The following is a 24,678-nucleotide window of genomic DNA, read 5'->3' on the forward strand; positions in this document are numbered from 1 at the left end:
AAGGCCCCAGATTCATATCCTGGATAAGCCTGTTTTCTCAGGTTCTTTAAAAGTGCTTAGTTCTATTATCTGATAGTATTTTAAAATAATTACTAATGTATTCCAACAGTTTCACTTCTAATTTTATTAGTATACATGAAAAAGCATTAACAGTTGGCTCGTTGGTCTAGGGGTATGATTCTCGCTTAGGGTGCGAGAGGTCCCGGGTTCAAATCCCGGACGAGCCCATCTTCTCAGGTTCTTTTAAATCCCATGGTTCCATTATCTTATTGATGTCAAAAGCATCAAGTGAATTTTGCTTTTGCCAATCCATCAAAAAAGTATATACTTATGCATATTTAGTAAACTGTCAACCATTTGGTGGTATATTGGGTATACTTTGGATTCCATTTTGTCTAAGTAACCTTGGGTGACTTCAAGAAGTCTCATTTTGATAAATAAAAAACTGTCAAAATGAAATTGCAGGTTTTTCCTCTTACCTTGCTTTTTTCTAAGAAACAATGAGTGGCTTAAAAGATTAGGCTCTTTTTGACAAACAAAAAGGTCAACAATTAATTGCAGGTTTTTGTTTTTTTTCTTTCTTCTTGGTCTGTATTCTTAAGTTGCACACAGTAAGAGACAAGTCTTAGGTTCCAACTATCAGAAAAGTTCAAACTCTATAGGAACCCCTAAATCTTGGCACTGAACTTTCCAAATATGCATACTTGGACAAAAATTTACCTTAAGGAAACATTTTAGCTATGCTACCAATACATTTTTAAATTGTTATGGTATTTTTAAAATGTAACATCTTTTTTTCCAGCTTATTGCATTTTTTAATTAAATAATTTGAGTTTTACTTTAAAAATGGTAAAATCTGAATAAGAAATTATTTAGCTTGTGGCTTGTTGGTCTGGGTGTATGATTTTTGCTTTGAGTGGAAAAGGCACCAGGTTCATATCCTGGATAAGCCTGTTTTCTCAGGTTATTTAAAAGTGCTTAGTTCTATTATCTGATAGTATTTTAAAATACTTACTAATGTATTCCAACAGTTTCACTTCCAATTTTATTAGTATACATGAAAAAGCACTAACAGTTGGCTCGTTGGTCTAGGGGTATGATTCTTGCTTAGGGTGCGAGAGGTCCCGGGTTCAAATCCCGGATGAGCCCATCTTCTCAGGTTCTTTTAAATCCCATGGTTCCAATATCTTATTGATGTCAAAAGCATCAAGTGAATTTTGCTTTTGCCAATCCATCAAAAAAGTATATACTTATGCAAATTTAGTAAACTGTCAACCATTTGGTGGTATTTTGGGTATACTGTAGATTCCATTTTGTCTAAGTAATCTTGAGTGGCTTCAAAGAAGTCTCATTTTGACAAATTAAAAACTGTCAAAATGAAATTACAGGTTTTTCTCTTACCTTGCTTTTTTCTAAGAAACAATGAGTGGCTTCAAAGAATAGGCTCTTTTTGACAAACAAAAAGGTCAACAATTAATTGCAGGTTTTTGTTTTTTTCTTTCTTCTTGGTCTGTATGCTTAAGTTGCACACAGTATGAGACAAGTCTTAGGTTCCACCTATCAGAAAAGTTCAAACTCTATAGGAACCCCTAAATCTTGGCACTGAACTTTACAAATATGCATACTTGGACAAAAATTTACCTTAAGGAAACATTTTAGCTATGCTACCAATACATTTTTAAATTGTTATGGTATTTTTAAAATGTAACATCTTTTTTTCCAGCTTATTGCATTTTTTTATTAAATAATTTGAGTTTTACTTTAAAAATGGTAAAATCTGAATAAGAAATTATTTAGCTTGTGGCTTGTTGGTCTGGGTGTATGATTTTTGCTTTGGGTGCAAAAGGCCCCAGATTCATATCCTGGATAAGCCTGTTTTCTCAGGTTCTTTAAAAGTGCTTAGTTCTATTATCTGATAGTATTTTAAAATACTTACTAATGTATTCCAACAGTTTCACTTCCAATTTCATTAGTATACATGAAAAATGCATGAACAGTTGGCACGTTGGTCTAGGGGTATGATTCTTGCTTAGGGTGCGGAAGGTCCCGGGTTCAAATCCCGGACAAGCCCATCTTCTCAGATTGTTTTAAATCCCATGGTTCCATTATCTGATTGATGTCAAAAGCATCAAGTGAATTTTGCTTTTGAAAATCCATAAAAAAATATATACTTATGCATATTTAGTAAACTGTCAACCATTTGCCCATCTTCTCAGGTTCTTTTAAATCCCATGGTTCCATTATCTTATTGATGTCAAAAGCATCAAGTGAATTTTGCTTTTGCTAATCCATCAAAAAAGTATATACTTATGCATATTTAGTAAACTGTCAACCATTTGGTGGTATATTGGGTATACTGTAGATTCCATTTTGTCTAAGTAACCTTCAGTGGCTTCAAGAAGTCTCATTCTGACAAATAAAAAACTGTCAAAATGAAATTGCAGGTTTTTCCTCTTACCTTGCTTTTTTCTAAAAAACAATGAGTGGCTTAAAAGATTAGGCTCTTTTTGACAAACAAAAAGGTCAACAATTAATTGCAGGTTTTTGCTTTTTTTTCTTTCTTCTTGGTCTGTATGCTTAAGTTGCACACAGTAAGAGACAAGTCTTAGGTTCCAACTATCATAAAAGTTCAAACTCTATAGGAACCCCTAAATCTTGGCACTGAACTTTCCAAATATGCATACTTGGACAAAAATTTACCTTAAGGAAACATTTTAACTATGCTACCAATACATTTTTTTAATTGTTATGGTATTTTTAAAATGTAACATCTTTTTTTCCAGCGTATTGCATTTTTTTATTAAATAATTTGAGTTTTACTTTAAAAATGGTAAAATCTGAATAAGAAATTATTTAACTTGTGGCTTGTTGGTCTGGGTGTATGATTTTTGCTTTGGGTGCAAAAGGCCCCAGATTCATATCCTGGATAAGCCTGTTTTCTCAGGTTCTTTAAAAGTGCTTAGTTCTATTATCTGATAGTATTTTAAAATACTTACTAATGTCTTCCAACAGTTTCACTTCCAATTTCATTAGTATACATGAAAAATGCATGAACAGTTGGCACGTTGGTCTAGGGGTATGATTCTCCCTTAGGGTGTGAGAGGTCCCGGGTTCAAATCCTGGACGAGCCTATCTTCTCAGTTTATTTTAAATCCCATGGTTCCATTAACTGATTGATGTCAAAAGCATCAAGTGAATTTTGCTTTTGAAAATCCATAAAAAAAATATATACTTATGCATATTTAGTAAACTGTCTACCATTTGGTGGTATATTGGGTATACTGTAGATTCCATTTTGTCTAAGTAATCTTGAGTGGCTTCAAAGAAGTCTCATTTTGACAAATTAAAAACTTTCAAAATGAAATTATAGGTTTTTCTCTTACCTTGCTTTTTTCTAAAAAACAATGAGTGGCTTCAAAGAATAGGCTCTTTTTGACAAACAAAAAGGTCAACAATTAATTGCAGGTTTTTGTTTTTTTTTCTTTCTTCTTGGTCTGTATGCTTAAGTTGCACACAGTAAGAGACAAGTCTTAGGTTCCAACTATCAGAAAAGTTCAAACTCTATAGGAACCCCTAAATCTTGGCACTGAACTTTCCAAATATGCATACTTGGACAAAAATTTACCTTAAGGAAACATTTTAGCTATGCTACCAATACATTTTTAAATTGTTATGGTATTTTTAAAATGTAACATCTTTTTTTCCAGCTTATTGCATTTTTTTATTAAATAATTTGAGTTTTACTTTAAAAATGGTAAAATCTGAATAAGAAATTATTTAACTTATGGCTTGTTGGTCTGGGTGTATGATTTTTGCTTTGGGTGCAAAAGGCCCCAGATTCATATCCTGGATAAGCCTGTTTTCTCAGGTTCTTTAAAAGTGCTTAGTTCTATTATCTGATAGTATTTTAAAATACTTACTAATGTATTCCAACAGTTTCACTTCCAATTTTATTAGTATACATGAAACAGCATTAACAGTTGGCTCGTTGGTCTAGCGGTATGATTCTCGCTTAGGGTGCGAGAGGTCCCGGGTTCAACTCCCGGATGAGCCCATCTTCTCAGGTTCTTTTAAATCCCATGGTTCCATTATCTTATTAATGTCAAAAGCATCAAGTGAATTTTGCTTTTGCCAATCCATCAAAAAAGTATATACTTATGCATATTTAGTAAACTGTCAACCATTTGGTGGTATATTGGGTATACTGTAGATTCCATTTTGTCTAAGTAACCTTCAGTGGCTTCAAGAAGTCTCATTTTGACAAATAAAAAACTGTCAAAATGAAATTGCAGGTTTTTATCTTACCTTGCTTTTTTCTAAGAAACAATGAGTGGCTTAAAAGAATAGGCTCTTTTTGACAAACAAAAAGGTCAACAATTAATTGCAGGTTTTTGTTTTTTTTCTTTCTTCTTGGTCTGTATGCTTAAGTTGCACACAGTAAGAGACAAGTCTTAGGTTCCAACTATCATAAAAGTTCAAACTCTATAGGAACCCCTAAATCTTGGCACTGAACTTTCCAAATATGCATACTTGGACAAAAATTTACCTTAAGGAAACATTTTAGCTATGCTACCAATACATTTTTAAATTGTTATGGTATTTTTAAAATGTAACATCTTTTTTTCCAGCTTATTGCATTTTTTTATTAAATAATTTGAGTTTTACTTTAAAAATGGTAAAATCTGAATAAGAAATCATTTAACTTGTGGCTTGTTGGTTTGGGTGTATGATTTTTGCTTTGGGTGCAAAAGGCCCCAGATTCATATCCTGGATAAGCCTGTTTTCTCAGGTTCTTTAAAAGTGCTTAGTTCTATTATCTGATAGTATTTTAAAATACTTCCTAATGTATTTCCACAGGTTCACTTCCAATTTCATTAGTATGCATCAAAATGCATGAACAGTTGGCTCGTTGGTCTAGGGGTATGATTCTTGCTTAAGGTGCGAGAGGTCCCGGGTTCAAATCCCGGATGAGCCCATCTTCTCAGGTTCTTTTAAATCCCATGGTTCCAATATCTTATTGATGTCAAAAGCATCAAGTGAATTTTGCTTTTGCCAATCCATCAAAAAAGTATATACTTATGCAAATTTAGTAAACTGTCAACCATTTGGTGGTATATTGGGTATACTGTAGATTCCATTTTGTCTAAATAACCTTGGGTGGCTTCAAGAAGTCTCATTTTGATAAATAAAAAACTGTCAAAATGAAATTGCAGGTTTTTCTCTTACCTTGATTTTTTCTAAGAAACAATGAGTGGCTTAAAAGAATAGGCTCTTTTTGACAAACAAAAAGGTCAACAATTAATTGCAGGTTTTTGTTTTTTTTCTTTCTTCTTGGTCTGTATGCTTAAGTTGCACACAGTAAGAGACAAGTCTTAGGTTCCAACTATCAGAAAAGTTCAAACTCTATAGGAACCCCTAAATCTTGGCACTGAACTTTCCAAATATGCATACTTGGACAAAAATTTACCTTAAGGAAACATTTTAGCTATGCTACCAATACATTTTTAAATTGTTATGGTATTTTTAAAATGTAACATCTTTTTTTCCAGCTTATTGCATGTTTTTATTAAATAATTTGAGTTTTACTTTAAAAATGGTAAAATCTGAATAAGAAATAATTTAACTTGTGGCTTGTTGGTCTGGGTGTATGATTTTTGCTTTGGGTGCAAAAGGCCCCAGATTCATATCCTGGATATGCCTGTTTTCTCAGGTTCTTTAAAAGTGCTTATTTCTATTATCTGATAGTATTTTAAAATACTTACTAATGTATTCCCACAGTTTCACTTCCAATTTTATTAGTATACATGAAAAAGCATTAACAGTTGGCTCGTTGGTCTAGGGGTATGATTCTCGCTTAGGGTGCGAGAGGTCCCGGGTTCAACTGCCGGACGAGCCCATCTTCTCAGGTTCTTTTAAATCCCATGGTTCCATTATCTTATTGATGTCAAAAGCATCAAGTGAATTTTGCTTTTGCCAATCCATCAAAAAAGTATATACTTATGCATATTTAGTAAACTGTCAACCATTTGGTGGTATATTGGGTATACTGTAGATTCCATTTTGTCTAAGTAACCTTCAGTGGCTTCAAGAAGTCTCATTTTGACAAATAAAAAACTGTCAAAATGAAATTGCAGGTTTTTATCTTACCTTGCTTTTTTCTAAGAAACAATGAGTGGCTTAAAAGAATAGGCTCTTTTTGACAAACAAAAAGGTCAACAATTAATTGCAGGTTTTTGTTTTTTTTCTTTCTTCTTGGTCTGTATGCTTAAGTTGCACACAGTAAGAGACAAGTCTTAGGTTCCAACTATCATAAAAGTTCAAACTCTATAGGTAACCCCTAAATCTTGGCACTGAACTTTCCAAATATGCATACTTGGACAAAAATTTACCTTAAGGAAACATTTTAGCTATGCTACCAATACATTTTTTAATTGTTATGGTATTTTTAAAATGTAACATCTTTTTTTCCAGCGTATTGCATTTTTTTATTAAATAATTTGAGTTTTACTTTAAAAATGGTAAAATCTGAATAAGAAATTATTTAACTTGTGGCTTGTTGGTTTGGGTGTATGATTTTTGCTTTGGGTGCAAAAGGCCCCAGATTCATATCCTGGATAAGCCTGTTTTCTCAGGTTCTTTAAAAGTGCTTAGTTCTATTATCTGATAGTATTTTAAAATACTTACTAATGTATTCCAACAGTTTCACTTCCAATTTTATTAGTATACATGAAAAAGCATTAGCAGTTGGCTCGTTGGTCTAGGGGTATGATTCTCGCTTAGGGTGCGAAAGTTCCCGGGTTCAAATCCCGGACGAGCCCATCTTCTCAGGTTCTTTTAAATCCCATGGTTCCATTATCTTATTGATGTCAAAAGCATCAAGTGAATTTTGCTTTTGCCAATCCATCAAAAAAGTATATACTTAAGCATATTTAGTAAACTGTCAACCATTTGGTGGTATATTGGGTATACTGTAGATTCCATTTTGTCTAAGTAACCTTGAGTGGCTTCAAGAAGTCTCATTTTGACAAATAAAAAACTGTCAAAATGAAATTGCAGGTTTTTCTCTTACCTTGCTTTTTTCTAAGAAACAATGAGTGGCTTAAAAGAATAGGCTCTTTTTGACAAACAAAAAGGTCAACAATTAATTGCAGGTTTTTGTTTTTTTTCTTTCTTCTTGGTCTGTATGCTTAAGTTGCACACAGTAAGAGACAAGTCTTAGGTTCCAACTATCATAAAAGTTCAAACTCTAAAGGAACCCCTAAATCTTGGCACTGAACTTTCCAAATATGCATACTTGGACAAAAATTTACCTTAAGGAAACATTTTAGCTATGCTACCAATACATTTTTTAATTGTTATGGTATTTTTAAAATGTAACATCTTTTTTTCCAGCGTATTGCATTTTTTTATTAAATAATTTGAGTTTTACTTTAAAAATGGTAAAATCTGAATAAGAAATTATTTAACTTATGGCTTGTTGGTCTGGGTGTATGATTTTTGCTTTGGGTGCAAAAGGCCCCAGATTCATATCCTGGATAAGCCTGTTTTCTCAGGTTCTTTAAAAGTGCTTAGTTCTATTATCTGATAGTATTTTAAAATACTTACTAATGTATTCCAACAGTTTCACTTCCAATTTTATTAGTATACATGAAAAAGCATTAACAGTTGGCTCGTTGGTCTAGGGGAATGATTCTTGCTTAGGGTGCGAGAGGTCCCGGGTTCAAATCCCGGATGAGCCCATCTTCTCAGGTTCTTTTAAATCCCATGGTTCCATTATCTGATTGATGTCAAAAGCATCAAGAGAATTTTGCTTTTGAAAATCCATAAAAAAATATATACTTATGCATATTTAGTAAACTGTCAACCATTTGGTGGTATTTTGGGTATACTGTAGATTCCATTTTGTCTAAGTAACCTTGAGTGGCTTCAAGAAGTCTCATTTTGACAAATAAAAAACTGTCAAAATGAAATTGCAGGTTTTTCCTCTTACCTTGCTTTTTTCTAAGAAACAATGAGTGGCTTAAAAGATTAGGCTCTTTTTGACAAACAAAAAGGTCAACAATTAATTGCAGGTTTTTGTTTTTTTTTCTTTCTTCTTGGTCTGTATTCTTAAGTTGCACACAGTAAGAGACAAGTCTTAGGTTCCAACTATCAGAAAAGTTCAAACTCTATAGGAACCCCTAAATCTTGGCACTGAACTTTCCAAATATGCATACTTGGACAAAAATTTACCTTAAGGAAACATTTTAGCTATGCTACCAATACATTTTTAAATTGTAACATCTTTTTTTCCAGCTTATTGCATTTTTTAATTAAATAATTTGAGTTTTACTTTAAAAATGGTAAAATCTGAATAAGAAATTATTTAGCTTGTGGCTTGTTGGTCTGGGTGTATGATTTTTGCTTTGAGTGGAAAAGGCACCAGGTTCATATCCTGGATAAGCCTGTTTTCTCAGGTTATTTAAAAGTGCTTAGTTCTATTATCTGATAGTATTTTAAAATACTTACTAATGTATTCCAACAGTTTCACTTCCAATTTTATTAGTATACATGAAAAAGCACTAACAGTTGGCTCGTTGGTCTAGGGGTATGATTCTTGCTTAGGGTGCGAGAGGTCCCGGGTTCAAATCCCGGATGAGCCCATCTTCTCAGGTTCTTTTAAATCCCATGGTTCCAATATCTTATTGATGTCAAAAGCATCAAGTGAATTTTGCTTTTGCCAATCCATCAAAAAAGTATATACTTATGCAAATTTAGTAAACTGTCAACCATTTGGTGGTATTTTGGGTATACTGTAGATTCCATTTTGTCTAAGTAATCTTGAGTGGCTTCAAAGAAGTCTCATTTTGACAAATTAAAAACTGTCAAAATGAAATTACAGGTTTTTCTCTTACCTTGCTTTTTTCTAAGAAACAATGAGTGGCTTCAAAGAATAGGCTCTTTTTGACAAACAAAAAGGTCAACAATTAATTGCAGGTTTTTGTTTTTTTCTTTCTTCTTGGTCTGTATGCTTAAGTTGCACACAGTATGAGACAAGTCTTAGGTTCCACCTATCAGAAAAGTTCAAACTCTATAGGAACCCCTAAATCTTGGCACTGAACTTTACAAATATGCATACTTGGACAAAAATTTACCTTAAGGAAACATTTTAGCTATGCTACCAATACATTTTTAAATTGTTATGGTATTTTTAAAATGTAACATCTTTTTTTCCAGCTTATTGCATTTTTTTATTAAATAATTTGAGTTTTACTTTAAAAATGGTAAAATCTGAATAAGAAATTATTTAGCTTGTGGCTTGTTGGTCTGGGTGTATGATTTTTGCTTTGGGTGCAAAAGGCCCCAGATTCATATCCTGGATAAGCCTGTTTTCTCAGGTTCTTTAAAAGTGCTTAGTTCTATTATCTGATAGTATTTTAAAATACTTACTAATGTATTCCAACAGTTTCACTTCCAATTTCATTAGTATACATGAAAAATGCATGAACAGTTGGCACGTTGGTCTAGGGGTATGATTCTTGCTTAGGGTGTGAAAGGTCCCGGGTTCAAATCCCGGACGAGCCCATCTTCTCAGATTGTTTTAAATCCCATGGTTCCATTATCTGATTGATGTCAAAAGCATCAAGTGAATTTTGCTTTTGAAAATCCATAAAAAATATATACTTATGCATATTTAGTAAACTGTCAACCATTTGCCCATCTTCTCAGGTTCTTTTAAATCCCATGGTTCCAATATCTTATTGATGTCAAAAGCATCAAGTGAATTTTGCTTTTGCCAATCCATCAAAAAAGTATATACTTATGCAAATTTAGTAAACTGTCAACCATTTGGTGGTATATTGGGTATACTGTAGATTCCATTTTGTCTAAATAACCTTGGGTGGCTTCAAGAAGTCTCATTTTGATAAATAAAAAACTGTCAAAATGAAATTGCAGGTTTTTCTCTTACCTTGATTTTTTCTAAGAAACAATGAGTGGCTTAAAAGAATAGGCTCTTTTTGACAAACAAAAAGGTCAACAATTAATTGCAGGTTTTTGTTTTTTTTCTTTCTTCTTGGTCTGTATGCTTAAGTTGCACACAGTAAGAGACAAGTCTTAGGTTCCAACTATCAGAAAAGTTCAAACTCTATAGGAACCCCTAAATCTTGGCACTGAACTTTCCAAATATGCATACTTGGACAAAAATTTACCTTAAGGAAACATTTTAGCTATACTACCAATACATTTTTAAATTGTTATGGTATTTTTAAAATGTAACATCTTTTTTTCCAGCTTATTGCATGTTTTTATTAAATAATTTGAGTTTTACTTTAAAAATGGTAAAATCTGAATAAGAAATAATTTAACTTGTGGCTTGTTGGTCTGGGTGTATGATTTTTGCTTTGGGTGCAAAAGGCCCCAGATTCATATCCTGGATATGCCTGTTTTCTCAGGTTCTTTAAAAGTGCTTATTTCTATTATCTGATAGTATTTTAAAATACTTACTAATGTATTCCCACAGTTTCACTTCCAATTTTATTAGTATACATGAAAAAGCATTAACAGTTGGCTCGTTGGTCTAGGGGTATGATTCTCGCTTAGGGTGCGAGAGGTCCCGGGTTCAACTGCCGGACGAGCCCATCTTCTCAGGTTCTTTTAAATCCCATGGTTCCATTATCTTATTGATGTCAAAAGCATCAAGTGAATTTTGCTTTTGCCAATCCATCAAAAAAGTATATACTTATGCATATTTAGTAAACTGTCAACCATTTGGTGGTATATTGGGTATACTGTAGATTCCATTTTGTCTAAGTAACCTTCAGTGGCTTCAAGAAGTCTCATTTTGACAAATAAAAAACTGTCAAAATGAAATTGCAGGTTTTTATCTTACCTTGCTTTTTTCTAAGAAACAATGAGTGGCTTAAAAGAATAGGCTCTTTTTGACAAACAAAAAGGTCAACAATTAATTGCAGGTTTTTGTTTTTTTTCTTTCTTCTTGGTCTGTATGCTTAAGTTGCACACAGTAAGAGACAAGTCTTAGGTTCCAACTATCATAAAAGTTCAAACTCTATAGGTAACCCCTAAATCTTGGCACTGAACTTTCCAAATATGCATACTTGGACAAAAATTTACCTTAAGGAAACATTTTAGCTATGCTACCAATACATTTTTTAATTGTTATGGTATTTTTAAAATGTAACATCTTTTTTTCCAGCGTATTGCATTTTTTTATTAAATAATTTGAGTTTTACTTTAAAAATGGTAAAATCTGAATAAGAAATTATTTAACTTGTGGCTTGTTGGTTTGGGTGTATGATTTTTGCTTTGGGTGCAAAAGGCCCCAGATTCATATCCTGGATAAGCCTGTTTTCTCAGGTTCTTTAAAAGTGCTTAGTTCTATTATCTGATAGTATTTTAAAATACTTACTAATGTATTCCAACAGTTTCACTTCCAATTTTATTAGTATACATGAAAAAGCATTAGCAGTTGGCTCGTTGGTCTAGGGGTATGATTCTCGCTTAGGGTGCGAAAGTTCCCGGGTTCAAATCCCGGACGAGCCCATCTTCTCAGGTTCTTTTAAATCCCATGGTTCCATTATCTTATTGATGTCAAAAGCATCAAGTGAATTTTGCTTTTGCCAATCCATCAAAAAAGTATATACTTAAGCATATTTAGTAAACTGTCAACCATTTGGTGGTATATTGGGTATACTGTAGATTCCATTTTGTCTAAGTAACCTTGAGTGGCTTCAAGAAGTCTCATTTTGACAAATAAAAAACTGTCAAAATGAAATTGCAGGTTTTTCTCTTACCTTGCTTTTTTCTAAGAAACAATGAGTGGCTTAAAAGAATAGGCTCTTTTTGACAAACAAAAAGGTCAACAATTAATTGCAGGTTTTTGTTTTTTTTCTTTCTTCTTGGTCTGTATGCTTAAGTTGCACACAGTAAGAGACAAGTCTTAGGTTCCAACTATCATAAAAGTTCAAACTCTAAAGGAACCCCTAAATCTTGGCACTGAACTTTCCAAATATGCATACTTGGACAAAAATTTACCTTAAGGAAACATTTTAGCTATGCTACCAATACATTTTTTAATTGTTATGGTATTTTTAAAATGTAACATCTTTTTTTCCAGCGTATTGCATTTTTTTATTAAATAATTTGAGTTTTACTTTAAAAATGGTAAAATCTGAATAAGAAATTATTTAACTTATGGCTTGTTGGTCTGGGTGTATGATTTTTGCTTTGGGTGCAAAAGGCCCCAGATTCATATCCTGGATAAGCCTGTTTTCTCAGGTTCTTTAAAAGTGCTTAGTTCTATTATCTGATAGTATTTTAAAATACTTACTAATGTATTCCAACAGTTTCACTTCCAATTTTATTAGTATACATGAAAAAGCATTAACAGTTGGCTCGTTGGTCTAGGGGAATGATTCTAGCTTAGGGTGCGAGAGGTCCCGGGTTCAAATCCCGGATGAGCCCATCTTCTCAGGTTCTTTTAAATCCCATGGTTCCATTATCTGATTGATGTCAAAAGCATCAAGAGAATTTTGCTTTTGAAAATCCATAAAAAAATATATACTTATGCATATTTAGTAAACTGTCAACCATTTGGTGGTATTTTGGGTATACTGTAGATTCCATTTTGTCTAAGTAACCTTGAGTGGCTTCAAGAAGTCTCATTTTGACAAATAAAAAACTGTCAAAATGAAATTGCAGGTTTTTCCTCTTACCTTGCTTTTTTCTAAGAAACAATGAGTGGCTTAAAAGATTAGGCTCTTTTTGACAAACAAAAAGGTCAACAATTAATTGCAGGTTTTTGTTTTTTTTTCTTTCTTCTTGGTCTGTATTCTTAAGTTGCACACAGTAAGAGACAAGTCTTAGGTTCCAACTATCAGAAAAGTTCAAACTCTATAGGAACCCCTAAATCTTGGCACTGAACTTTCCAAATATGCATACTTGGACAAAAATTTACCTTAAGGAAACATTTTAGCTATGCTACCAATACATTTTTAAATTGTTATGGTATTTTTAAAATGTAACATCTTTTTTTCCAGCTTATTGCATTTTTTAATTAAATAATTTGAGTTTTACTTTAAAAATGGTAAAATCTGAATAAGAAATTATTTAGCTTGTGGCTTGTTGGTCTGGGTGTATGATTTTTGCTTTGAGTGGAAAAGGCACCAGGTTCATATCCTGGATAAGCCTGTTTTCTCAGGTTCTTTAAAAGTGCTTAGTTCTATTATCTGATAGTATTTTAAAATACTTACTAATGTATTCCAACAGTTTCACTTCCAATTTTATTAGTATAAATGAAAAAGCATTAACAGTTGGCTCGTTGGTCTAGGGGTATGATTCTTGCTTAGGGTGCGAGAGGTCCCGGGTTCAAATCCCGGATGAGCCCATCTTTTCAGGTTCTTTTAAATCCCATGGTTCCAATATCTTATTGATGTCAAAAGCATCAAGTGAATTTTGCTTTTGCCAATCCATCAAAAAAGTATATACTTATGCATATTTAGTAAACTGTCAACCATTTGGTGGTATATTGGGTATACTGTAGATTCCATTTTGTCTAAATAACCTTGGGTGGCTTCAAGAAGTCTCATTTTGATAAATAAAAAACTGTCAAAATGAAATTGCAGGTTTTTCTCTTACCTTGATTTTTTCTAAGAAACAATGAGTGGCTTAAAAGAATAGGCTCTTTTTGACAAACAAAAAGGTCAACAATTAATTGCAGGTTTTTGTTTTTTTTCTTTCTTCTTGGTCTGTATGCTTAAGTTGCACACAGTAAGAGACAAGTCTTAGGTTCCAACTATCAGAAAAGTTCAAACTCTATAGGAACCCCTAAATCTTGGCACTGAACTTTCCAAATATGCATACTTGGACAAAAATTTACCTTAAGGAAACATTTTAGCTATGCTACCAATACATTTTTAAATTGTTATGGTATTTTTAAAATGTAACATCTTTTTTTCCAGCTTATTGCATGTTTTTATTAAATAATTTGAGTTTTACTTTAAAAATGGTAAAATCTGAATAAGAAATAATTTAACTTGTGGCTTGTTGGTCTGGGTGTATGATTTTTGCTTTGGGTGCAAAAGGCCCCAGATTCATATCCTGGATAAGCCTGTTTTCTCAGGTTCTTTAAAAGTGCTTATTTCTATTATCTGATAGTATTTTAAAATACTTACTAATGTATTCCCACAGTTTCACTTCCAATTTTATTAGTATACATGAAAAAGCATTAACAGTTGGCTCGTTGGTCTAGGGGTATGATTCTCGCTTAGGGTGCGAGAGGTCCCGGGTTCAACTGCCGGACGAGCCCATCTTCTCAGGTTCTTTTAAATCCCATGGTTCCATTATCTTATTGATGTCAAAAGCATCAAGTGAATTTTGCTTTTGCCAATCCATCAAAAAAGTATATACTTATGCATATTTAGTAAACTGTCAACCATTTGGTGGTATATTGGGTATACTGTAGATTCCATTTTGTCTAAGTAACCTTCAGTGGCTTCAAGAAGTCTCATTTTGACAAATAAAAAACTGTCAAAATGAAATTGCAGGTTTTTCTCTTACCTTGCTTTTTTCTAAGAAACAATGAGTGGCTTAAAAGAATAGGCTCTTTTTGACAAACAAAAAGGTCAACAATTAATTGCAGGTTTTTGTTTTTTTTCTTTCTTCTTGGTCTGTATGCTTAAGTTGCACACAGTAAGAGACAAGTCTTAGGTTCCAACTATCATAAAAGTTCAAACTCTATAGGTAACCCCTAAATCTTGGCACTGAACTTTCCAAATATGCATACTTGGACAAAAATTTACCTTAAGGAAACATTTTAGCTATGCTACCAATACATTTTTTAATTGTTATGGTATTTTTAAAATGTAACACCTTTTTTTCCAGCGTATTGCATTTTTTTATTAAATAATTTGAGTTTTACTTTAAAAATGGTAAAATCTGAATAAGAAATTATTTAACTTGTGGCTTGTTGGTTTGGGTGTATGATTTTTGCTTTGGGTGCAAAAGGCCCCAGATTCATATCCTGGATAAGCCTGTTTTCTCAGGTTCTTTAAAAGTGCTTAGTTCTATTATCTGATAGTATTTTAAAATACTTACTAATGTATTCCAACAGTTTCACTTCCAATTTTATTAGTATACATGAAACAGCATTAACAGTTGGCTCGTTGGTCTAGCGGTATGATTCTCGCTTAGGGTGCGAGAGGTCCCGGGTTCAACTCCCGGACGAGCCCATCTTCTCAGGTTCTTTTAAATCCCATGGTTCCATTATCTTATTAATGTCAAAAGCATCAAGTGAATTTTGCTTTTGCCAATCCATCAAAAAAGTATATACTTATGCATATTTAGTAAACTGTCAACCATTTGGTGGTATATTGGGTATACTGTAGATTCCATTTTGTCTAAGTAACCTTCAGTGGCTTCAAGAAGTCTCATTTTGACAAATAAAAAACTGTCAAAATGAAATTGCAGGTTTTTATCTTACCTTGCTTTTTTCTAAGAAACAATGAGTGGCTTAAAAGAATAGGCTCTTTTTGACAAACAAAAAGGTCAACAATTAATTGCAGGTTTTTGTTTTTTTTCTTTCTTCTTGGTCTGTATGCTTAAGTTGCACACAGTAAGAGACAAGTCTTAGGTTCCAACTATCATAAAAGTTCAAACTCTATAGGAACCCCTAAATCTTGGCACTGAACTTTCCAAATATGCATACTTGGACAAAAATTTACCTTAAGGAAACATTTTAGCTATGCTACCAATACATTTTTAAATTGTTATGGTATTTTTAAAATGTAACATCTTTTTTTCCAGCTTATTGCATTTTTTTATTAAATAATTTGAGTTTTACTTTAAAAATTGTAAAATCTGAATAAGAAATCATTTAACTTGTGGCTTGTTGGTTTGGGTGTATGATTTTTGCTTTGGGTGCAAAAGGCCCCAGATTCATATCCTGGATAAGCCTGTTTTCTCAGGTTCTTTAAAAGTGCTTAGTTCTATTATCTGATAGTATTTTAAAATACTTCCTAATGTATTTCAACAGGTTCACTTCCAATTTCATTAGTATGCATCAAAATGCATGAACAGTTGGCTCGTTGGTCTAGGGGTATGATTCTTGCTTAAGGTGCGAGAGGTCCTGGGTTCAAATCCCGGACGAGTCCATCTTCTCAGGTTCTTTTAAATCCCATGGTTCCATTATCTGATTGATGTCAAAAGCATCAAGTGAATTTTGCTTTTGAAAATCCATAAAAAAATATATACTTATGCATATTTAGTAAACTGTCAACCATTTGGTGGTATTTTGGGTATACTGTAGATTCCATTTTGTCTAAGTAACCTTGAGTGGCTTCAAGAAGTCTCATTTTGACAAATAAAAAACTGTCAAAATGAAATTGCAGGTTTTTCCTCTTACCTTGCTTTTTTCAAAAAAACAATGAGTGGCTTAAAAGATTAGGCTCTTTTTGACAAACAAAAAGGTCAACAATTAATTGCAGGTTTTTGTTTTTTTTTTCTTTCTTCTTGGTCTGTATGCTTAGGTTGCACACAGTAAGAGACAAGTCTTAGGTTCCAACTATCATAAAAGTTCAAACTCTATAGGAACCCCTAAATCTTGGCACTGAACTTTCCAAATATGCATACTTGGACAAAAATTTACCTTAAGGAAACATTTTAGCTATGCTACCAATACATTTTTTAATTGTTATGGTATTTTTAAAATGTAACATCTTTTTTTCCAGCGTATTGCATTTTTTTATTAAATAATTTGAGTTTTACTTTAAAAATGGTAAAATCTGAATAAGAAATTATTTAACTTATGGCTTGTTGGTCTGGGTGTATGATTTTTGCTTTGGGTGCAAAAGGCCCCAGATTCATATCCTGGATAAGCCTGTTTTCTCAGGTTCTTTAAAAGTGCTTAGTTCTATTATCTGATAGTATTTTAAAATACTTACTAATGTATTCCAACAGTTTCACTTCTAATTTTATTAGTATACATGAAAAAGCATTAACAGTTGGCTCGTTGGTCTAGGGGTATGATTCTCGCTTAGGGTGCGAGAGGTCCCGGGTTCAAATCCCGGACGAGCCCATCTTCTCAGGTTCTTTTAAATCCCATGGTTCCATTATCTTATTGATGTCAAAAGCATCAAGTGAATTTTGCTTTTGCCAATCCATCAAAAAAGTATATACTTATGCATATTTAGTAAACTGTCAACCATTTGGTGGTATATTGGGTATACTTTAGATTCCATTTTGTCTAAGTAACCTTGGGTGACTTCAAGAAGTCTCATTTTGATAAATAAAAAACTGTCAAAATGAAATTGCAGGTTTTTCCTCTTACCTTGCTTTTTTCTAAGAAACAATGAGTGGCTTAAAAGATTAGGCTCTTTTTGACAAACAAAAAGGTCAACAATTAATTGCAGGTTTTTGTTTTTTTTCTTTCTTCTTGGTCTGTATTCTTAAGTTGCACACAGTAAGAGACAAGTCTTAGGTTCCAACTATCAGAAAAGTTCAAACTCTATAGGAACCCCTAAATCTTGGCACTGAACTTTCCAAATATGCATACTTGGACAAAAATTTACCTTAAGGAAACATTTTAGCTATGCTACCAATACATTTTTAAATTGTTATGGTATTTTTAAAATGTAACATCTTTTTTTCCAGCTTATTGCATTTTTTAATTAAATAATTTGAGTTTTACTTTAAAAATGGTAAAATCTGAATAAGAAATTATTTAGCTTGTGGCTTGTTGGTCTGGGTGTATGATTTTTGCTTTGAGTGGAAAAGGCACCAGGTTCATATCCTGGATAAGCCTGTTTTCTCAGGTTATTTAAAAGTGCTTAGTTCTATTATCTGATAGTATTTTAAAATACTTACTAATGTATTCCAACAGTTTCACTTCCAATTTTATTAGTATACATGAAAAAGCACTAACAGTTGGCTCGTTGGTCTAGGGGTATGATTCTTGCTTAGGGTGCGAGAGGTCCCGGGTTCAAATCCCGGATGAGCCCATCTTCTCAGGTTCTTTTAAATCCCATGGTTCCAATATCTTATTGATGTCAAAAGCATCAAGTGAATTTTGCTTTTGCCAATCCATCAAAAAAGTATATACTTATGCAAATTTAGTAAACTGTCAACCATTTGGTGGTATTTTGGGTATACTGTAGATTCCATTTTGTCTAAGTAATCTTGAGTGGCTTCAAAGAAGTCTCATTTTGACAAATTAAAAACTGTCAAAATGAAATTACAGGTTTTTCTCTTACCTTGCTTTTTTCTAAGAAACAATGAGTGGCTTCAAAGAATAGGCTCTTTTTGACAAACAAAAAGGTCAACAATTAATTGCAGGTTTTTGTTTTTTTCTTTCTTCTTGGTCTGTATGCTTAAGTTGCACACAGTATGAGACAAGTCTTAGGTTCCACCTATCAGAAAAGTTCAAACTCTATAGGAACCCCTAAATCTTGGCACTGAACTTTACAAATATGCATACTTGGACAAAAATTTACCTTAAGGAAACATTTTAGCTATGCTACCAATACATTTTTAAATTGTTATGGTATTTTTAAAATGTAACATCTTTTTTTCCAGCTTATTGCATTTTTTTATTAAATAATTTGAGTTTTACTTTAAAAATGGTAAAATCTGAATAAGAAATTATTTAGCTTGTGGCTTGTTGGTCTGGGTGTATGATTTTTGCTTTGGGTGCAAAAGGCCCCAGATTCATATCCTGGATAAGCCTGTTTTCTCAGGTTCTTTAAAAGTGCTTAGTTCTATTATCTGATAGTATTTTAAAATACTTACTAATGTATTCCAACAGTTTCACTTCCAATTTCATTAGTATACATGAAAAAGGCATGAACAGTTGGCACGTTGGTCTAGGGGTATGATTCTTGCTTAGGGTGTGAAAGGTCCCGGGTTCAAATCCCGGACGAGCCCATCTTCTCAGATTGTTTTAAATCCCATGGTTCCATTATCTGATTGATGTCAAAAGCATCAAGTGAATTTTGCTTTTGAAAATCCATAAAAAATATATACTTATGCATATTTAGTAAACTGTCAACCATTTGCCCATCTTCTCAGGTTCTTTTAAATCCCATGGTTCCATTATCTTATTGATGTCAAAAGCATCAAGTGAATTTTGCTTTTGCTAATCCATCAAAAAAGTATATACTTATGCATATTTAGTAAACTGTCAACCATTTGGTGGTATATTGGGTATACTGTAGATTCCATTTTGTCTAAGTAACCTTCAGTGGCTTCAAGAAGTCTCATTCTGACAAATAAAAAACTGTCAAAATGAAATTGCAGGTTTTTATCTTACCTTGCTTTTTTCTAAGAAACAATGAGTGGCTTAAAAGAATAGGCTCTTTTTGACAAACAAAAAGGTCAACAATTAATTGCAGGTTTTTGCTTTTTTTTCTTTCTTCTTGGTCTGTATGCTTAAGTTGCACACAGTAAGAGACAAGTCTTAGGTTCCAACTATCATAAAAGTTCAAACTCTATAGGAACCCCTAAATCTTGGCACTGAACTTTCCAAATATGCATACTTGGACAAAAATTTACCTTAAGGAAACATTTTAACTATGCTACCAATACATTTTTTTAATTGTTATGGTATTTTTAAAATGTAACATCTTTTTTTCCAGCGTATTGCATTTTTTTATTAAATAATTTGAGTTTTACTTTAAAAATGGTAAAATCTGAATAAGAAATTATTTAACTTGTGGCTTGTTGGTCTGGGTGTATGATTTTTGCTTTGGGTGCAAAAGGCCCCAGATTCATATCCTGGATAAGCCTGTTTTCTCAGGTTCTTTAAAAGTGCTTAGTTCTATTATCTGATAGTATTTTAAAATACTTACTAATGTCTTCCAACAGTTTCACTTCCAATTTTATTAGTATACATGAAAAATGCATGAACAGTTGGCACGTTGGTCTAGGGGTATGATTCTCCCTTAGGGTGTGAGAGGTCCTGGGTTCAAATCCTGGACGAGCCTATCTTCTCAGTTTATTTTAAATCCCATGGTTCCATTAACTGATTGATGTCAAAAGCATCAAGTGAATTTTGCTTTTGAAAATCCATAAAAAAAATATATACTTATGCATATTTAGTAAACTGTCTACCATTTGGTGGTATATTGGGTATACTGTAGATTCCATTTTGTCTAAGTAATCTTGAGTGGCTTCAAAGAAGTCTCATTTTGACAAATTAAAAACTTTCAAAATGAAATTATAGGTTTTTCTCTTACCTTGCTTTTTTCTAAAAAACAATGAGTGGCTTCAAAGAATAGGCTCTTTTTGACAAACAAAAAGGTCAACAATTAATCGCAGGTTTTTGTTTTTTTTCTTTCTTCTTGGTCTGTATGCTTAAGTTGCACACAGTAAGAGACAAGTCTTAGGTTCCAACTATCAGAAAAGTTCAAACTCTATAGGAACCCCTAAATCTTGGCACTGAACTTTCCAAATATGCATACTTGGACAAAAATTTACCTTAAGGAAACATTTTAGCTATGCTACCAATACATTTTTAAATTGTTATGGTATTTTTAAAATGTAACATCTTTTTTTCCAGCTTATTGCATTTTTTTATTAAATAATTTGAGTTTTACTTTAAAAATGGTAAAATCTGAATAAGAAATTATTTAACTTATGGCTTGTTGGTCTGGGTGTATGATTTTTGCTTTGGGTGCAAAAGGCCCCAGATTCATATCCTGGATAAGCCTGTTTTCTCAGGTTCTTTAAAAGTGCTTAGTTCTATTATCTGATAGTATTTTAAAATACTTACTAATGTATTCCAACAGTTTCACTTCCAATTTTATTAGTATACATGAAACAGCATTAACAGTTGGCTCGTTGGTCTAGCGGTATGATTCTCGCTTAGGGTGCGAGAGGTCCCGGGTTCAACTCCCGGACGAGCCCATCTTCTCAGGTTCTTTTAAATCCCATGGTTCCATTATCTTATTAATGTCAAAAGCATCAAGTGAATTTTGCTTTTGCCAATCCATCAAAAAAGTATATACTTATGCATATTTAGTAAACTGTCAACCATTTGGTGGTATATTGGGTATACTGTAGATTCCATTTTGTCTAAGTAACCTTCAGTGGCTTCAAGAAGTCTCATTTTGACAAATAAAAAACTGTCAAAATGAAATTGCAGGTTTTTATCTTACCTTGCTTTTTTCTAAGAAACAATGAGTGGCTTAAAAGAATAGGCTCTTTTTGACAAACAAAAAGGTCAACAATTAATTGCAGGTTTTTGTTTTTTTTCTTTCTTCTTGGTCTGTATGCTTAAGTTGCACACAGTAAGAGACAAGTCTTAGGTTCCAACTATCATAAAAGTTCAAACTCTATAGGAACCCCTAAATCTTGGCACTGAACTTTCCAAATATGCATACTTGGACAAAAATTTACCTTAAGGAAACATTTTAGCTATGCTACCAATACATTTTTAAATTGTTATGGTATTTTTAAAATGTAACATCTTTTTTTCCAGCTTATTGCATTTTTTTATTAAATAATTTGAGTTTTACTTTAAAAATGGTAAAATCTGAATAAGAAATCATTTAACTTGTGGCTTGTTGGTTTGGGTGTATGATTTTTGCTTTGGGTGCAAAAGGCCCCAGATTCATATCCTGGATAAGCCTGTTTTCTCAGGTTCTTTAAAAGTGCTTAGTTCTATTATCTGATAGTATTTTAAAATACTTCCTAATGTATTTCAACAGGTTCACTTCCAATTTCATTAGTATGCATCAAAATGCATGAACAGTTGGCTCGTTGGTCTAGGGGTATGATTCTTGCTTAAGGTGCGAGAGGTCCTGGGTTCAAATCCCAAACGAGTCCATCTTCTCAGGTTCTTTTAAATCCCATGGTTCCATTATCTGATTGATGTCAAAAGCATCAAGTGAATTTTGCTTTTGAAAATCCATAAAAAAATATATACTTATGCATATTTAGTAAACTGTCAACCATTTGGTGGTATTTTGGGTATACTGTAGATTCCATTTTGTCTAAGTAACCTTGAGTGGCTTCAAGAAGTCTCATTTTGACAAATAAAAAACTGTCAAAATGAAATTGCAGGTTTTTCCTCTTACCTTGCTTTTTTCTAAAAAACAATGAGTGGCTTAAAAGATTAGGCTCTTTTTGACAAACAAAAAGGTCAACAATTAATTGCAGGTTTTTGTTTTTTTTTTCTTTCTTCTTGGTCTGTATGCTTAGGTTGCACACAGTAAGAGACAAGTCTTAGGTTCCAACTATCATAAAAGTTCAAACTCTATAGGAACCCCTAAATCTTGGCACTGAACTTTCCAAATATGCATACTTGGACAAAAATTTACCTTAAGGAAACATTTTAGCTATGCTACCAATACATTTTTTAATTGTTATGGTATTTTTAAAATGTAACATCTTTTTTTCCAGCTTATTGCATTTTTTAATTAAATAATTTGAGTTTTACTTTAAAAATGGTAAAATCTGAATAAGAAATTATTTAGCTTGTGGCTTGTTGGTCTGGGTGTATGATTTTTGCTTTGGGTGCAAAAGGCCCCAGATTCATATCCTGGATAAGCCTGTTTTCTCAGGTTCTTTAAAAGTGCTTAGTTCTATTATCTGATAGTATTTTAAAATACTTACTAATGTATTCCAACAGTTTCACTTCCAATTTTATTAGTATACATGAAAAAGCATTAACAGTTGGCTCGTTGGTCTAGGGGTATGATTCTCGCTTAGGGTGCGAGAGGTCCCGGGTTCAAATCCCGGACGAGCCCATCTTCTCAGGTTCTTTTAAATCCCATGGTTCCATTATCTTATTGATGTCAAAAGCATCAAGTGAATTTTGCTTTTGCCAATCCATCAAAAAAGTATATACTTATGCATATTTAGTAAACTGTCAACCATTTGGTGGTATATTGGGTATACTTTAGATTCCATTTTGTCTAAGTAACCTTGGGTGACTTCAAGAAGTCTCATTTTGATAAATAAAAAACTGTCAAAATGAAATTGCAGGTTTTTCCTCTTACCTTGCTTTTTTCTAAGAAACAATGAGTGGCTTAAAAGATTAGGCTCTTTTTGACAAACAAAAAGGTCAACAATTAATTGCAGGTTTTTGTTTTTTTTCTTTCTTCTTGGTCTGTATTCTTAAGTTGCACACAGTAAGAGACAAGTCTTAGGTTCCAACTATCAGAAAAGTTCAAACTCTATAGGAACCCCTAAATCTTGGCACTGAACTTTCCAAATATGCATACTTGGACAAAAATTTACCTTAAGGAAACATTTTAGCTATGCTACCAATACATTTTTAAATTGTTATGGTATTTTTAAAATGTAACATCTTTTTTTCCAGCTTATTGCATTTTTTAATTAAATAATTTGAGTTTTACTTTAAAAATGGTAAAATCTGAATAAGAAATTATTTAGCTTGTGGCTTGTTGGTCTGGGTGTATGATTTTTGCTTTGAGTGGAAAAGGCACCAGGTTCATATCCTGGATAAGCCTGTTTTCTCAGGTTCTTTAAAAGTGCTTAGTTCTATTATCTGATAGTATTTTAAAATACTTACTAATGTATTCCAACAGTTTCACTTCCAATTTTATTAGTATACATGAAAAAGCACTAACAGTTGGCTCGTTGGTCTAGGGGTATGATTCTTGCTTCGGGTGCGAGAGGTCCCGGGTTCAAATCCCGGATGAGCCCATCTTCTCAGGTTCTTTTAAATCCCATGGTTCCAATATCTTATTGATGTCAAAAGCATCAAGTGAATTTTGCTTTTGCCAATCCATCAAAAAAGTATATACTTATGCAAATTTAGTAAACTGTCAACCATTTGGTGGTATATTGGGTATACTGTAGATTCCATTTTGTCTAAATAACCTTGGGTGGCTTCAAGAAGTCTCATTTTGATAAATAAAAAACTGTCAAAATGAAATTGCAGGTTTTTCTCTTACCTTGATTTTTTCTAAGAAACAATGAGTGGCTTAAAAGAATAGGCTCTTTTTGACAAACAAAAAGGTCAACAATTAATTGCAGGTTTTTGTTTTTTTTCTTTCTTCTTGGTCTGTATGCTTAAGTTGCACACAGTAAGAGACAAGTCTTAGGTTCCAACTATCAGAAAAGTTCAAACTCTATAGGAACCCCTAAATCTTGGCACTGAACTTTCCAAATATGCATACTTGGACAAAAATTTACCTTAAGGAAACATTTTAGCTATGCTACCAATACATTTTTAAATTGTTATGGTATTTTTAAAATGTAACATCTTTTTTTCCAGCTTATTGCATGTTTTTATTAAATAATTTGAGTTTTACTTTAAAAATGGTAAAATCTGAATAAGAAATAATTTAACTTGTGGCTTGTTGGTCTGGGTGTATGATTTTTGCTTTGGGTGCAAAAGGCCCCAGATTCATATCCTGGATATGCCTGTTTTCTCAGGTTCTTTAAAAGTGCTTATTTCTATTATCTGATAGTATTTTAAAATACTTACTAATGTATTCCCACAGTTTCACTTCCAATTTTATTAGTATACATGAAAAAGCATTAACAGTTGGCTCGTTGGTCTAGGGGTATGATTCTCGCTTAGGGTGCGAGAGGTCCCGGGTTCAACTGCCGGACGAGCCCATCTTCTCAGGTTCTTTTAAATCCCATGGTTCCATTATCTTATTGATGTCAAAAGCATCAAGTGAATTTTGCTTTTGCCAATCCATCAAAAAAGTA

At 32.7% G+C, this 24,678-nt stretch overlaps 22 non-coding genes across 22 annotated transcripts; all 22 read left to right on the forward strand.

Annotated features, from left to right (window-relative positions):
• The first annotated feature begins 155 nt into the window (after nt 1-155).
• On the forward strand, nt 156-227 carry TRNAP-AGG (transfer RNA proline (anticodon AGG)). Its single transcript has one exon. It is a non-coding gene; the product is annotated as a tRNA-Pro (tRNA).
• Nucleotides 228-1,077: 850 nt separating this feature from the next.
• Nucleotides 1,078-1,149, forward strand: TRNAP-AGG (transfer RNA proline (anticodon AGG)). The gene has a single exon. It is a non-coding gene; the product is annotated as a tRNA-Pro (tRNA).
• A 2,833-nt stretch (nt 1,150-3,982) lies between these two features.
• Nucleotides 3,983-4,054, forward strand: TRNAP-AGG (transfer RNA proline (anticodon AGG)). The gene has a single exon. It is a non-coding gene; the product is annotated as a tRNA-Pro (tRNA).
• Nucleotides 4,055-4,903: 849 nt separating this feature from the next.
• Nucleotides 4,904-4,975, forward strand: TRNAL-AAG (transfer RNA leucine (anticodon AAG)). The gene has a single exon. It is a non-coding gene; the product is annotated as a tRNA-Leu (tRNA).
• An 849-nt stretch (nt 4,976-5,824) lies between these two features.
• Nucleotides 5,825-5,896, forward strand: TRNAP-AGG (transfer RNA proline (anticodon AGG)). The gene has a single exon. It is a non-coding gene; the product is annotated as a tRNA-Pro (tRNA).
• Nucleotides 5,897-6,746: 850 nt separating this feature from the next.
• Nucleotides 6,747-6,818, forward strand: TRNAP-AGG (transfer RNA proline (anticodon AGG)). Its single transcript has one exon. It is a non-coding gene; the product is annotated as a tRNA-Pro (tRNA).
• Nucleotides 6,819-7,667: 849 nt separating this feature from the next.
• TRNAP-AGG (transfer RNA proline (anticodon AGG)) lies at nt 7,668-7,739 on the forward strand. Its single transcript has one exon. It is a non-coding gene; the product is annotated as a tRNA-Pro (tRNA).
• Nucleotides 7,740-8,570: 831 nt separating this feature from the next.
• TRNAP-AGG (transfer RNA proline (anticodon AGG)) lies at nt 8,571-8,642 on the forward strand. The gene has a single exon. It is a non-coding gene; the product is annotated as a tRNA-Pro (tRNA).
• Nucleotides 8,643-10,547: 1,905 nt separating this feature from the next.
• On the forward strand, nt 10,548-10,619 carry TRNAP-AGG (transfer RNA proline (anticodon AGG)). Its single transcript has one exon. It is a non-coding gene; the product is annotated as a tRNA-Pro (tRNA).
• An 850-nt stretch (nt 10,620-11,469) lies between these two features.
• Nucleotides 11,470-11,541, forward strand: TRNAP-AGG (transfer RNA proline (anticodon AGG)). The gene has a single exon. It is a non-coding gene; the product is annotated as a tRNA-Pro (tRNA).
• Nucleotides 11,542-12,390: 849 nt separating this feature from the next.
• TRNAP-AGG (transfer RNA proline (anticodon AGG)) lies at nt 12,391-12,462 on the forward strand. The gene has a single exon. It is a non-coding gene; the product is annotated as a tRNA-Pro (tRNA).
• Nucleotides 12,463-13,312: 850 nt separating this feature from the next.
• TRNAP-AGG (transfer RNA proline (anticodon AGG)) lies at nt 13,313-13,384 on the forward strand. The gene has a single exon. It is a non-coding gene; the product is annotated as a tRNA-Pro (tRNA).
• An 849-nt stretch (nt 13,385-14,233) lies between these two features.
• Nucleotides 14,234-14,305, forward strand: TRNAP-AGG (transfer RNA proline (anticodon AGG)). The gene has a single exon. It is a non-coding gene; the product is annotated as a tRNA-Pro (tRNA).
• An 850-nt stretch (nt 14,306-15,155) lies between these two features.
• On the forward strand, nt 15,156-15,227 carry TRNAP-AGG (transfer RNA proline (anticodon AGG)). The gene has a single exon. It is a non-coding gene; the product is annotated as a tRNA-Pro (tRNA).
• An 849-nt stretch (nt 15,228-16,076) lies between these two features.
• On the forward strand, nt 16,077-16,148 carry TRNAL-AAG (transfer RNA leucine (anticodon AAG)). The gene has a single exon. It is a non-coding gene; the product is annotated as a tRNA-Leu (tRNA).
• An 851-nt stretch (nt 16,149-16,999) lies between these two features.
• TRNAP-AGG (transfer RNA proline (anticodon AGG)) lies at nt 17,000-17,071 on the forward strand. Its single transcript has one exon. It is a non-coding gene; the product is annotated as a tRNA-Pro (tRNA).
• An 850-nt stretch (nt 17,072-17,921) lies between these two features.
• On the forward strand, nt 17,922-17,993 carry TRNAP-AGG (transfer RNA proline (anticodon AGG)). Its single transcript has one exon. It is a non-coding gene; the product is annotated as a tRNA-Pro (tRNA).
• Nucleotides 17,994-20,823: 2,830 nt separating this feature from the next.
• On the forward strand, nt 20,824-20,895 carry TRNAP-AGG (transfer RNA proline (anticodon AGG)). The gene has a single exon. It is a non-coding gene; the product is annotated as a tRNA-Pro (tRNA).
• An 849-nt stretch (nt 20,896-21,744) lies between these two features.
• Nucleotides 21,745-21,816, forward strand: TRNAL-AAG (transfer RNA leucine (anticodon AAG)). Its single transcript has one exon. It is a non-coding gene; the product is annotated as a tRNA-Leu (tRNA).
• Nucleotides 21,817-22,667: 851 nt separating this feature from the next.
• TRNAP-AGG (transfer RNA proline (anticodon AGG)) lies at nt 22,668-22,739 on the forward strand. Its single transcript has one exon. It is a non-coding gene; the product is annotated as a tRNA-Pro (tRNA).
• Nucleotides 22,740-23,589: 850 nt separating this feature from the next.
• On the forward strand, nt 23,590-23,661 carry TRNAP-CGG (transfer RNA proline (anticodon CGG)). Its single transcript has one exon. It is a non-coding gene; the product is annotated as a tRNA-Pro (tRNA).
• Nucleotides 23,662-24,510: 849 nt separating this feature from the next.
• Nucleotides 24,511-24,582, forward strand: TRNAP-AGG (transfer RNA proline (anticodon AGG)). The gene has a single exon. It is a non-coding gene; the product is annotated as a tRNA-Pro (tRNA).
• Nucleotides 24,583-24,678: the final 96 nt, after the last annotated feature.

Source organism: Pseudophryne corroboree, chromosome 3, assembly GCF_028390025.1.
Source record: "Pseudophryne corroboree isolate aPseCor3 chromosome 3, aPseCor3.hap2, whole genome shotgun sequence".
Classification (NCBI taxonomy): domain Eukaryota; kingdom Metazoa; phylum Chordata; class Amphibia; order Anura; family Myobatrachidae; genus Pseudophryne; species Pseudophryne corroboree.